We start from the raw sequence: 14,331 nt of genomic DNA on the forward strand, positions 1-14,331 counted from the left end.
AATGATTCTAACAAAAATCCATTTTGGGGCAATAATAAGATTTTTTATTCTTAAATAATATCATAGGGTTTTGCCATCGTCGTGGAAAGAGCTTAATTCTAGGAAAAATGGAATTTCCACGACTTTCATAAAACCCTCTAAATTTGTATCCAGATTTTTAAAAATTAAATTTTTTTTTCAGAATTTATGACCTTTTTTTAATTTTGAAAATTTAATTTTTTTGTATTTTGAAAATTAAATTCCAGAATTTTTTAAAATCATTTTAATTTTAAAAAAATCTGATTATATTTTCTGATTTTTTTTCTAATTTTTTAAATTTAAAAAAAAAATGTTAATAATTTTTTTATAATTTTTTTCGATTTTATAATTTTTTGGAAAAAAATATGACTATTTTTCTGCTTTTTAATTTTTGGAAAAAATCATAATATTTTTCTGAATTTTTTAAAAAATTTTTTCGATTTTTAAAATTTTTGGAAAAAAACTGAATATTTTTATGATTTTTTGGATTTTTTTTATTTTTTAAAATTTATTTTCAAATATTTTAAAATTAAAATCTGATGTGGAAATAATAAAAAAAAATGAAAAAAATGCCAAATCAGTGCCACGTAAGCGAATTTGCTGAGTTGGACTGGGGAGGGGTGTTTTCTGGAAAAAAAAAGTTTTACAAGGATGCAAATCAAACTGAAAATTTTACAGAGGCGAAAACCAGAAATGACCTATATTATAGGGGTGAAAAACACTATTAACCCAAACTAATAACGTGAACATCCTTCCTTACTCTATCAAATGTGAATCTCAAATCAAATTGGTTCCGATAATTCTTTCAAATTGTGCAAATTGATTCCTATATATTACAAATTGATTCTTTCAAAGCAACCATGATTGGTTTAGTTGTGAGGGATTTAGATAGTATACATGTGTGGTCCTAATTTCATTCCTCATTGTATCCATTGCACACAAATAGAAAACTTTGACACGTTAATTAAACCCCATTTTTATTTTTTATTTTTGAATTTTGCCATTCAGTCCCTATAATTTTCAAATTTCGTAAATTGATCCCGACAAATATTTAAAAAAATTGTAAATTAGTGTTATAGCTTTTTTAAAAATTATAAATTAGTCCCTAAACTTTTCAAAAATTGCAAATTGATTCCTATTCTTTTACAAATTGGTCTATATTTTACTTATTTTGAAATTGACCTCTCAACTTTTTGAAATTTAAAAATTGGCGCAAATATTTTGCTCCTAATGTGAACTACCAGAACCCCCTTTTGCCCTGTCTGTGATTGTAATCTTGTATATGGTAAAAAAATATAGCTGATCAATGTACTCAACCAACCCTCTCGATCGGAAACTCAACAACAGAAGCTCGTTCACGATATTCGCCCCAACCTGTCCAGGTTTTCTAAAAGAATCTAAAAAGTTTGGTGTATGAAATGGTACTTTTAGTTCAATTTGTTTTCATTCGGATAATCTTATTTCAAGATACTTGTTTCAAAATTAACTTTTCATCATGCTAATTTTACTTTACTAGTCTAGAACGAACGCTTATCAATTTTCAATTCATACATATGTCTATCTTGACCTTAATTATAGAGTTCAAATCCTCACATGGATAGGAGGAGTTAGGGTCCCAAGGTTAAACATGTATCTGTTTCACAATTAATATCGTTTTAGCAAAAAAATATTTGTTTCAAATTGAATGCCATTTTTCACTTTTCATGCAACATTTGAGAATTTGAGAAGCAGCATCTTAAACTATTGGAGCAACATGGTTCCTGTTTTCCCTGTTTTCTCGTGTTGGGCGGTTAAGAGCCAACACGAGAGTAAAGTAAGTGTAGCGGAGATGAGGATGTTGCGTTGGATGAGTGGTAAGACTAGACATGATAGGATTATGAATGACACCAGTAGAGAGAGAGAGAGTGGGGTAGCACCTATAGTAGAAAAGTTGGTGGAAAATAGGCTTAGATGGTTTAGACATGTAGAGAGAAGACCCATAGATGCCGTTGTAAGAAGAGTAGATCAAATGGAGGAGAGTCAGGTTAAAAGAGGTAGAGGAAGACCTAAGAAAACCATTCGAGAAACCATTAGAAAGGATTTAGAGGTCAATGAGTTGGATCTAAATATGGTTTTTGATAGAACACTATGGCGTCATTTGATCTATGTAGCCGACCCCACTTAGTGGGATAATGCTTGGTTGTTGTTGTTGTATCGTGATATCTTTAATCAAATTGTTATTATAGCATGAAATGAAATAAGTAATTAGCACGTCTTGGTGGCCATGTAATTGATTCTTTAGGTGCATTTTGCAGAATCAAGTAACTTTTGACTTTTAAAAAGATATTAATCGAGCTTTGGAAAATGATTTCGGCATGGTACTAGAAATAGGTAAAGACTTCAAAAAAATGAGGAGAATTGGTAACATAACCTTAACAGTTCTTACAACTGCCGCACAATAGTCCCTACATCAGTAGTAGAGGATTAGGGTTCAGAGAGGAGGAAGATAATGTAAGAGAAGGAAAAGCAAGAGAGAAAAGTAAAAGTATGAGGAAGATTTAGAGGGTGGAGACAATAATGGAATGAGGTTTGAGCAATAACACATTTGCTTATCTACAAAAAGAAATAACACACTGATAGCTGTTCAACTTTTTATTATTTTCAGGAGAGCAATGCAACTTTTTATTTCAATGATACTGAGAGTCGTAGCATTATTTTTTTTCCGATATAACAAAACCTATGGATGCGTACATCTGATCTAATTATTTAAAACTCAACAATTTCGTCTATAGTAATTGAAGAAGCATATTCTAACCCCCTTAATGTGCCAGAATCATCAACAAAGCCATTTTGTCCCTTCCTTACATTGCTCATATTGTTGTAAACATCAAGCATTGTTGGCCTTTGGTCTGGAAAAGGGTGTACACACTCACAAGCAATCTTGATGAGAGTACAAACTTCATTTTCAAGTCCTTCCTCGGTCAAAGATTTATCAATAACATTATAAAAACTTAAAGCACTAATGGAGGGACTGACTCGTTATATGTTTTCCCTGTCATCAATTCAAAAAGCACACTTCCAAAGTCGTAGACATCCTTCTTCCCATCATTCACTTTAAACATTGTTCCTAAATGATCTTCAATGTTGGGATTCATAAATTTGGCCTCTCCAAAATTGGATATTTTGGGTTCAAAATTCTCATCTAGCAATATGCATTCTGAACATATATTAAAATGCACTATGCCCAAATTGCATGTATGATGTAGCCATGATAACCCTCTTGCTATTCCAAGTGCAATGTTTACCCTGCCATGCCATTTCAATCTTATGACTTCACTTTCCAAAGGATGCAACCATTTGGAAAGCCTTCCATTTGACATGTATGCGTATGCCAACATCCTTTCTTTTCCTTCAATAGCAGGGGAACTATATTTTCGTGTCTGTACTTGCACAAAATTGTTGTTTCCAAAAGGAACTGCCTTTTAAATAGCGGAGAGTCAAATAATCTCTTAACAGCTAGTAACTGACCATTAGGCAGAAATCCTTGGTACATCATTCCCATCTTTCCTACACTAATAGCATTGTCTACAGCGAAACAATCGGTTGCGTTACGAAGTTCATCCAACCATATTGTTGAAGTCAGTCCCTCCATTAGTATAGAGATCTGTAGATGCTAGCAAGCCACAATTATCAAAGCAAATAATCAATCATTGTTATGACTTACAAGTTGTAATTATTTGTAATTGATGAGGTAATTATCTCTGAAGATAACTCAATATAATCCTTTGTTTAGAAAGATAGACAAAAAGAGTACCTCTTTGCTTCCTTTCTCCACCAGTTGTGGATGTAGCAATTCATGCATATAATTAGATATCCTTTGTGTTGTCTTGCTTGTGATGGAATGAATATATTTTCCCAACTCTTTATCTTTGTTTTGGCGGCTGTTTTTATTCTTCTTCTTCTCCAGTTGCTTGCGAGGTGCAACGCTGGAGTAGGAGATGTAATAAGTAACCACAATATAACATGTGAAAGATAATGCAAAACCAACAATGAGGCCACCCTTTAATTGATTGGTTTGGTGGCTAAAAGTGCAAAAAGGGTAAACTTAGGGGCCTAATTTGTTATTATTTTTTATAGGGGGTCAAAATTGCAAGATTGTGATACTTAGGAGGCCGGAACTGCAATTAAGCCTATAAATAATGATAGTAAAATCTTTCAATTAAAATATAGTTATTTCAAAATATTTTTAATGAAATCCTATAGCTAAAAGTACAAAATGAGTGTTTTCTCTCTTTTGTAGTAATAATAAATAGTGAAAATGAACATCTGCGATGATCGGTTTTGTCTATTGTAAACAAGTAAATTACTTTTGTACCATGAACAAATTTGTTTTTCACCATCGGAATAGCAAGCCACATCATATCTCATTTGATTCGATGATGAAAATAAATATGTGCATAATAATGCAAGATTTATATCAATTTTACATCATAGACACAATGATATGCTATGAAGGGAAAAGTGTTATATGCAGATGGTTTGTTTTGTTTTTTTGCTACTTTTTTTTTTCTTTCTGAATCTAATCAAGAAAAAGGAAAAATGTTATTTGGACAAGTTTTTTTTGTTACATCTTTCTCTTTCTTTGAATAACATCAATAAATAAAAATGATATATTTTCATATGATCTCCAAATGATGTCAACTTTTTATTTCATCATTTTTCAACACTGTATATTGCTAAACAAAAATAGGTATTTCCTTCAATAAGTATACATGGTCAGTAAATTGAGCTGTACTGAAGATTGTGACAATAAAGAATGAGCAAACCAAATATATCTAAATACCATTAATAATAAACTAGTTATAATATCCAAAATTAAACCAAAATGTGTATCAAGAGGGATGCAAAAGGGACAGGGTACCTCTTTGTTCCTCTCCTGTTTGGGCATCTCTCCTATTTTCTTATGTCTAAGGTTCTTGTTTTTTCTCTTCTTCATAATTTTTGTGGGTAGACAATATGACATATAAAATACAATGAGAAAGGTTGCAGTGAAAAAATAGCCAGCAATAAGACCTTGCCTAAATGAATCTTTGAATTGATTAGAGAATTCCATGATTCCACCTCAGCTTCCACTAAGTTTGCTTACACTTATTGGATTGAGATTTTAAAAGACTATTTTGACAAAAAAAGTCTTGAAGATTTTAAAAGATTGTGGAGGAATGTATTAACTTTCATGGGATTTTAAAAGACTTTAAAGATTTTGAGGGATTTTAGCTGATAGACTTTTAAAGATTTGAAAGTATTTTATGAGAATTCATAAGATTTGAAATGACTATCAAATTTTAGCAATAATTCAAAATTACAAGAGATGACTAAAGATAAAAAGGCTACTTTTATGTTTGGCACAGATATGTGTGGTGTTCGAACCTTTACAATGTTTGGGCATCACCTAATGTGTTTTGTATATGTTTGACTGACATTGTGTATTTTTAGGAATTCCTTTGGCACGTCTTGTACTTTGGGGGTTGCCTGGTTTTGTGATTAATATATTCCATTTTTGATTGTTCAAAAAAAAAAAGATTACTAAAGATAATAAAAAATCAAAGGTTTGCATGATAAAAAATAAAATCGATACAATTTTTATGGGTTTGATTACTAATTATAATATAATATAATAATAATTACTAAGAAACTCATTGATAAAGTAACCAAAAAAAAAACTCATTGATAATAATAAAAAAACATGTAAGAGCATGAAAAAAAATAAACATGAAGTAACATGATCTTTAAGTAAAAAAAAATTAAATAATGTGATCAACAACAACCAATTCGTGAAGAAAATAAAACGACGAGGATAAAAAAAAATAAAACCTGGAAAAATCCAGGAAAACAAACATAAAATAATGATACTGAGAGAGAAACAAAAAAGTGAAATAGGTATCAACATTGTAGAGTTCATGGAAACTTGGAACTTGCTAGAAAAGATGCAGAAGCTTTGTTTGCGTTAGAACCTGAAAACACAGGTAGATATAACACACCTTGATGACTAAAGTGAGAGGAGTAAAAAAGTCTCAAGAAATCTCAAGTCTTTGTATGAGATTGTTAGTTTTGAAATTTTTAACTAAAAAGTCTCACAAAATCCATTCTATTAAGTAATCCATTGAAATCTATACATTTTTGAATACCGAGAGACAATTTTTAAGTTGTGAAAAATCTTGATGGAATACCACTGGATTTGGTTGGACTCTTTAAAAAATCCTGAAAATCTTAATTGAATACCACCGGAATTATTTATAATCTTTTAAAATCTTGATTGAATACCTCAAGATTTTTTTATAACTAAAAAGTCTTTTAAAATCCTTTGAAATCTCAATCCAATACACCCCCTAAGTTTGATGGACAAAGTTTGCTTACACCAAGTACAATATGAAGACATTTCTTTCTTATATGCAATTATTTTTTAACCACTTTTAATACGTGTAGGAAAATTGTGGTAGCTATTAAGTCATGTAACATCATCGACTTTGCCATTGACGCTAATAGTTTTGTGGAATTGGCTCCCCTTTGACCATGTAATTAAGCGTGTAAATAATTCTAAACTTCAACTTTGATTCTTAGTAGTTGCTCTATATTTTTTTTTTTCCTTTTGAAAGAAAGAGAGGTCAAGACTCAAGCCCAAAAAAAGTGTTTTAGTATGGACTTTTGGTTGGCCTTACACAATATCATCTTCTTACTGATGAAAAAAGACGAGCATTTACATATCTGTCTTTCTACTCTTTTTATTGCATTAATGCGTGTAAATTTTAAACGGTATTTTATATAAAATTTTGATTTTGATTAAATTATAATTATAAATATTTGTGACTTTTAAATTATAACAAAATAAAAAAAAATCATGTTTATCTTTTTCAATACCACCAATAATATAACATTAATGTAAGTAAATTTGTTTAAGGAAAACACTATCTTACAATGTTACTATCTTTATCTTTAAAATGTTACTATTTACAAAGTTAATCTCAAGGAAAACACTATCATAAAACAAAGTAGGATCAGATAAACAATAGTAACAAATTAGATTATTCAAATGTTTACTCAATTCAAAGACCAAGACATTGTTTAGTTGATTGTGGAAGGGGTGACGAAAGCATTATCATAATTTTCTTGACACTGGGATTAGAGAGGTCTGAATCCTCAACAATTTTGTCTACAACCCCCTCTGCTGCACTATTCTCATCCGTTGCCGTTGGATTAATCCAATGCTCGAGATATTTATTAAACACTAAATAAAATAAAAAATTGTAAAACGAAATTATTTATCCCTTGTTTGTATACCCTATCGGAAACGAGCTTTTGAAAAAGATTTTGGCGTGGTTTTGGTAATAGGTAAAGACATCAAGGAAAGGAGGAGAATCGGTAACATAACATTACCAGTTCCTACAACTGCTGCACCATAGTCCCTACAACAACCGTGGAGGATCTGAGTTCAGCGAGGAGGAGAAAAAAATGTTAAAATTGATGGAAAGGTAAGAGAGAAAAAGTACAAGTATGAGGGAGATGTAGAGGATGGAGAGGAAACTGGAGTTCATGTTCACTTTTTTAATATATGTGGGCGAGACATACTATATACATATTATACAACTTCTTATCACAATGATACAGAGACTAACATTACTTTTTTCCGACATTACAAAACCTATGGATGCATATACCCGATCTAATTATTTAAAACTCGACGATTTCATCTATAGGAATAGAAGAAGCATATTCTAATCTCCTTAATGTGTCAGAATCATCACCAGAACCATTTGGTCCCTTCCTAACGTTGCTCATATTGTTGTAAACTTCAAGCATTGTTGGCCTTTGGTCTGGAAAAGGGTGAACACACTCAGGCAATCTTGATGAGAGTACAAACTTCATTTTCAAGTCCTTCCTCGGTCAAAGATTTATCAATGACATTATAAAAACTCAAAGGGTTACCACATAGATTAGTAGTGTCAGATGAACGCGACAATTCATTATATGTTTTCCCTGTCATCAATTCAAAAAGCACACTTCCAAAGTCGTAGACATCCTTCTTCCCGTCATTCACTTTAAACATTGTGCTTAGATGATCATCAATGTTGGGATTCATAAATTTGGCCTCTCCAAAATTGGATATTTTTGGTTCAAAATTCTCATCTAGCAATATGCATTCGGAACATATGCTAAAATGCACTATGCCCAAATCGCATGTATGATGCAGCCATGATAATCCTCTTGCTATTCCAAGTGCAATGTTAACCCTTTGATGCCATGTCAATCTTATGACTTCACTTTCTAAAGGATGCAACCATTTGGAAAGCCTTCCATTTGACATGTATGCATATGCCAAAACCTGCTCCTTTCCTTGAATGGAGAACCCAAGCATGGGAACTATATTTTTGTGTCTGTACTTGCACAAAATTGCTGTTTCTAAAAGGAACTGCCTTTTAAAGAGGCGAGTGTCAAATAGTCTCTTAACAGCTAGTAATTGACCATTAGGCAGAAATCCTTGGTACATCATTCCCATCTTTCCTACCCCAATGGCATTGTCCACAGCAAAACAATCGGTCGCGTCACGCAGTTCTTCCAACCATATTGTTGAAGTCAGTCTCTCCATTAGTATAGAGATCTGTGGATGCATGTGTAATTATATTTTACAACAGACAATATACACTGATTAACCTAAAAAAACAATTCAAAACAAGGAGTGTCTAAAAAGATAGAACTATTTAAAGAAGAGACTGAGTACCTCTTTGGTCTCTTTGTGTACAATCCACGAATGTAACAATTGGTGCATCTGATCAGCTACCATCTGTGTTCTCCTGCTGGTGATGGAGATAATATGCTTGCCCAATTCTATGGCTTTGTTTAGGTGATTGTTTTTCTTCTTTTTCGATTGATGCACCCAATGTTCACATTTGGAGTAGAAGATATAAGTGAGCGTAACAGAAAAAATTAGTGAAAAAACATAACCAACAATAAGACCACTCTTGAACGATTGATGGAAATTGCCGTGCTTATCACGTGTCAAGGAGCAAGGTCTCAAAGGCGCTCCACAAAGTCCACTATTGTTAGCATAGCTAGCAACATCTAATCCTGTTTTGAAATTTGGCACTGGCCCATACAATTGATTGTTGGAAAAAGAAATTGTTTTAAGCCTCGTAAGTCCGGCAAATTGTGGTGGAATTTCACCGCTTAACATATTTTGGTCAAGTTTAAGATTATTCAGGTAACTGCAATTTGCTAAACCTATTGGAATTTCACCGGTGAATTTGTTACTAGAGAGATCAACGTTGGTAACAAATGTGAGTATCCTTGAAATATCAGATGGGATGGATCCCGAGAGGTCATTGAGCGAAAGGTCTAAGCCCGTCAACGAAGAGCAATTTTCAAGTCCCCGTGGAAACTGACCCTTCAACCCCATGTTAGATAGTTTGAGATTTAGTACTCTATTTTCATCTGGATTCCAGCATTCAACACCAGTAAATTTACATATGAAACCTTCTGTTCCGTTGTTGAAGTCCCAGTTTTGTAAGTAACCATTTGGATCTTCCAAGGAATTCTTAATGGATTTTAAACAGAAGATATCAGTCTCAGTACTTTGACTAGTCATTAACATAGTGAGGCACAAGAGTATTTGCAATAGAATATCCCTTTTTATTTGAAAAGCCATTCCCTGCAGATACAAAAACTGAGACTGTCCATATATGATAGCGAAGAAAAGCGAGTCAGAGAAAATAGAAAAATAAAACAAATTGAATGATACCATTTTTTTGAATAACATAATTCAATACCAATGTTTTTTTTTTTTTTAATTATATAATATATTTTTTCCGAGGTCTGTCTAATATGAACATGGTTCAACGGTGACCCCTCTTACTTTTTGTAAATTTTAATAAAATAAATAATCACTCTAACATCACTTACAACATCTTCATGTCGGCAACTTCACCTTATTATTGCTTTATTTGTTTGAGTATTTTTTTTTGTACTCAAATCATCAATAAAATTCATTTTCTTATTAGAAAAACATCAATATAACATGTTTAAGTTGTTTGTGACATATAGCATACTGTTTTTTAAATCACTATAACATCAACATTAACAAATTTCCAGTTAAAAAATATTATAAAATGGATATATGTATTGGATTCTCACCATAGAAGTCGTTACTAGAAAGATCATCTTGCTAGAATGCATGCTGAAAGCTCCTTTGATTCAAGTTCTATACTGCAAAGAAAATACTCCCAGTCCCACCAATTCTTACATTAACTCCTTTGCAAAATTCAAGAGTTTAATCACACGAAATACAACGAACATATTTCTTAGATATGCAGTTTCTTCTTTCTTATATTCAATTATTTTCTAACGTGATTTTCATTTTCTGCAACATCATATTGACGCCAGTAGTTTCGTGGAATTGGTGCCCCTGGTGGACCCTAAGTCATCACATTGAATCACTAATTTTGTACTCAATAATCCCTCCGGTCCTATTTACAAGAGAAAATTGAGTCAACAAAAGTTGATGTATCTAGTTAAAAATTCAATCTAGATACGTCAGTCAACTTTGTCCCTTATTTGCAAAATAGTAGAAATATCTCTAAAATTGAAGTGTGTCAAACGTTAAGCAATATAATCATTTTGTCTTGTACCAAAGAAACATGGTCATTTTTACATCAAGTGATGCTTGAAGTGGACTCCTGTAATAAAATTTATTATGTGTTGGAAAAAAGAAAAGTTTTATATTGATGGTTCCCTACCAAAAATTCTTTTCCACACAAACTTTGGAAGAAAACTGAATGGAATACATCCTTGGTTGGAAAAAAGTCATAAGCACCCTTGCTTTGGGCGATGTGACTACTGATTAATTAGGACATTATTGATCGTAATTACATTCATATATTTTTAAGAAAGAAATTCATTCTATTTTCATTCCAAATCAAAGGGAAAATAATACAATGTGGTAGATGATAAAAAAAAAAATTGGGATTAAATGTAAATAATGTCGCTTTCATTACTATGAAAGTTATGAGAAATAACGGGATAGCACTTATGTATCATCGGGTTATCAATGTTATATAACATTAGCCAATTCCTTGTCAAAAAAAAACATTGGCCAATTAGGGTGTGCCACATGGCCAATGTAAGGAAGTGCTAAAGAGGAAAGAGAAAATATATGCATATGAGCAAAAGGGTGTGTCATGTGGCACACCCTAATTGACCAATGTTAAATAACATTGGTAGCTCAATTGTACACAAGTGCTATCCGAAATAATGATTGAGTGGAGACTAAAAACTCAAGCTGGTATAATCATCTCGGTTTTATTTTTGATAGAATCATGAAACCAATCTACTTACTACCATATGTGATAGAGCGATATCGGATGAAAGATTTGTACATAGTTTTATGGAAAGTCGTAGTGAAAAAGTGATTTAGGATTGCCTATATTATAAGTCAATATATTTATGAGGGGCCACACCTAGTGTGAGGATGTGCAGTTAGGGTTGGGTCGTATAAGATTTTCCCATAACAATAAGATTGCATCAACGTTCAACTTAAAGGTCTTATTATATGAATTCTGTTAACCATGTAAAATCCTTGGGGGATATGATAGCTTAACATTCTTGGGGTAAATTTAGGTAAGTGTAGTTTGCAGAATTTATCGGACCCAATGATGCAAGGATAGTCAGGCATGATAAACGAAGCAGTCGAGAAAACAAGTCGCAACAGAGGCAGGGGAGGGCAGGGGGGAAACAAAGAGAGAGCTTGCAAACTCATAATCTGAGAATTAGGGTTTTAGGGCGGTGTTGTGTAATTTTTGACTAAAGTTTTTCTATAGATAAAAAAATTAAAAAAATTCTAGGGGTGGTACCGACCACCTTGTTTCCTACATGAGCTTTGCCTCTATAGAGAAGGCCGCAAATCTATGGCAGTGGTAGGCCTTTACAAAGACACGACCCGCTTTGCTGCAGTGAATTAGATAATGTTGATGGCTCCAGTTTTTTCTTTTGGTGTTCTTTTAGATATTTTATATTGTAGTTGATTATGCTGCAAATTTTGTCTTTCAATTTGTTGATTTTGATGTTAACTATTGGGATTTATTTGTGTTATTATGTTGCTCATTTTCATGTGAAGTATGTAAAATTAATAGGACGAGTTACTTTTGTGCATGCTTATCAACTGCATCTATTTTTTTTTTCTTCTTCTTTTAATATGAGATTGCCACGAATATTAGACACTGTAAAACTGACATTAGATCAAAATTGCTGATGCAGGTATTCAACTGGGAAAGTCCAAATACAAATGGTGGGCAAATTTAGAATGCTGAGTTCCTAACATAGCCAAAGCTGGATTTACTTCTCAGACAACATTTGAGAAGCAGCATCTTAAATGGTCCTGTTTTGGCCAATAAGTTCAATTTATTGAATTTGTAGTGTACTATCATCTTTCAATCAAATTGTTATTATAGCAAGGAATAAAATACACAATTAGCATGTTTCGGTGGCTATAATATTGTTTCTTTATCAGAATGCAGAAGAGCAATTCACCACAACTCGACTCTTATAAATTTTCTACAAGTTAAAAAAAAATGCAAAGACCCAAACATATAGCAGAATACAGAACCTTCAATGAGAAAGTAAACAGTCTATTCTATTATAAGTTTACTTGAGCTCAGCGTGCACACATTCAACTTTGAGCCACTCTACAAAGCCAAACTAACATCGACCGTGTTTGGTGATCTATGCCTTTTATATAGCATTCACATCCCGCCCGCCACATTTGAACATCAATCAGGATAGTTTGAAATTTGAATTATTTCGTTATTTGCTAAAGTCTTTTAAATGTTGACTTGAAAAGTGAATCTCATCGAAAAATTGTTTAGTTTGCTTTTGATTTTTGACTCAATTGTTTCGTTTGCTTGTGGAACGGGTTCGGGAAACATTATCATACTTTAAGGAGGTGCGTGGCGTATAAGAAAGAAAAACCCAAAATGAGTTTCTTTCATAGTAGTCATCATAAATCAATGGAGGAAAACAACAACAATAATGAAACGGAAAATATTAATTGTAACAAAAGTCAATTTCATAATTGAACAAGTCTTGCAAGAGAGAAAAGCAGAGAACTTAAGCAGAGGAAACGGGTACAATTAACGCGTGAAATACAAATGAAGAATAACACGTGACCATTTTTAAACAACATTGCATGTGAGAGGTTTATTTGAATCCAAAGGTTAAAATTAAATTCTCTCATCTCTCACAATTATAGCTGTCACTTTATACATGCCCTCAAAATTTGACCACAGCCCACATGCTTCGAGGATAAAAAACACTCAATCAATGAAACTCAGATGTGTAGTATGGATGCGATACAATATGGATAAATGGATACATGAAGTTTTAGAAATTCAAAATACGATTCGGCCAAAATATGGTCCGAACCAGTTTTAAAACTATGAGTGACAGTGCATAGAGATTAATTTTCAGAGTGTTACAGTAAAATGTTTTAAATTGTCAACAAATCACAAACACTCATATGTATAATAACTTTAGAAATAGTTATAGTCAAACAATTTCAACGATATGATGATTATAATTTACTGACATTGTAAAAATGCTTTAAAATATCGATAGTATGATCTAGTCCTACTGGATAATATTGATGAATAAATTTTTCTGTAACACCTCATGTGTGAACTCCCATGATGTCAGTATGTAGTAGCTCTTCTGAACACCCGGCGTTGAGAACTTCCTTTGCTTGCTTTGTCTGTAATCTTGTAGTAGAAATAAATCTTCTTTGGTCTGTATTTCTTAAAATAAATTTGGTAGATATATCTGATGTGCTCAACTCAACCCTCTCGGAAACCCAAGAACAGACGCGGTACTAGATGGGGCTCCACGATTGGGTTTGGGTTTACAATGTCATAGAGCTTCAGCGTATCATTCACAATCAAATTGGATCTTATTGATTTGAATAGAGTAACTCGTGATCTAAACTTAAGGTAAATTAACGACTTGTTGCATGCTAAAATATTTATAATGTATGCTAAATTAAGTAACTTTGACTTCCTAAAATATATCAAACGAGCTTTGGAAAAAGTTTTTGGTGTGATCTTGGGGGAATTGGTAAAAAAAAATCAAATAAAGGAGGATAGTAGGTAACATAACCTTAACGGTCCCTAATCTATGACTGCTGCACCATAGACCGGACAAGAGCTGTGGAGGATTGGGTTCATAGAGGAGGAGAAAAAATGTTAAGTGAAGGAAAATTAAGAGAGAAAAAGTAAGAGGGGGATGCAAAGGGTGGAGAGA

At 32.6% G+C, this 14,331-nt stretch overlaps 2 pseudogenes across 2 annotated transcripts; both read right to left on the reverse strand.

The window, feature by feature from the left end:
- Positions 1 to 2,631: 2,631 nt before the first annotated feature.
- On the reverse strand, positions 2,632 to 4,425 carry LOC146932548 (probably inactive leucine-rich repeat receptor-like protein kinase At5g48380; annotated as a pseudogene). The gene is made up of 3 exons (XR_015008019.1): positions 4,373 to 4,425; positions 3,812 to 4,079; positions 2,632 to 3,661 (listed from the first exon to the last, which is right to left on the reverse strand). The product of XR_015008019.1 is annotated as a probably inactive leucine-rich repeat receptor-like protein kinase At5g48380 (transcript).
- Positions 4,426 to 7,564: 3,139 nt separating this feature from the next.
- On the reverse strand, positions 7,565 to 10,462 carry LOC146932549 (probably inactive leucine-rich repeat receptor-like protein kinase At5g48380; annotated as a pseudogene). Its single transcript, XR_015007145.1, has 3 exons — positions 10,180 to 10,462; positions 8,771 to 9,697; positions 7,565 to 8,650 (listed from the first exon to the last, which is right to left on the reverse strand). The product of XR_015007145.1 is annotated as a probably inactive leucine-rich repeat receptor-like protein kinase At5g48380 (transcript).
- Positions 10,463 to 14,331: the final 3,869 nt, after the last annotated feature.

The sequence above is a fragment of the Medicago sativa genome, chromosome 4, assembly GCF_051527215.1.
Source record: "Medicago sativa cultivar Bolivia chromosome 4, Bolivia_mono, whole genome shotgun sequence".
Taxonomy (NCBI): domain Eukaryota; kingdom Viridiplantae; phylum Streptophyta; class Magnoliopsida; order Fabales; family Fabaceae; genus Medicago; species Medicago sativa.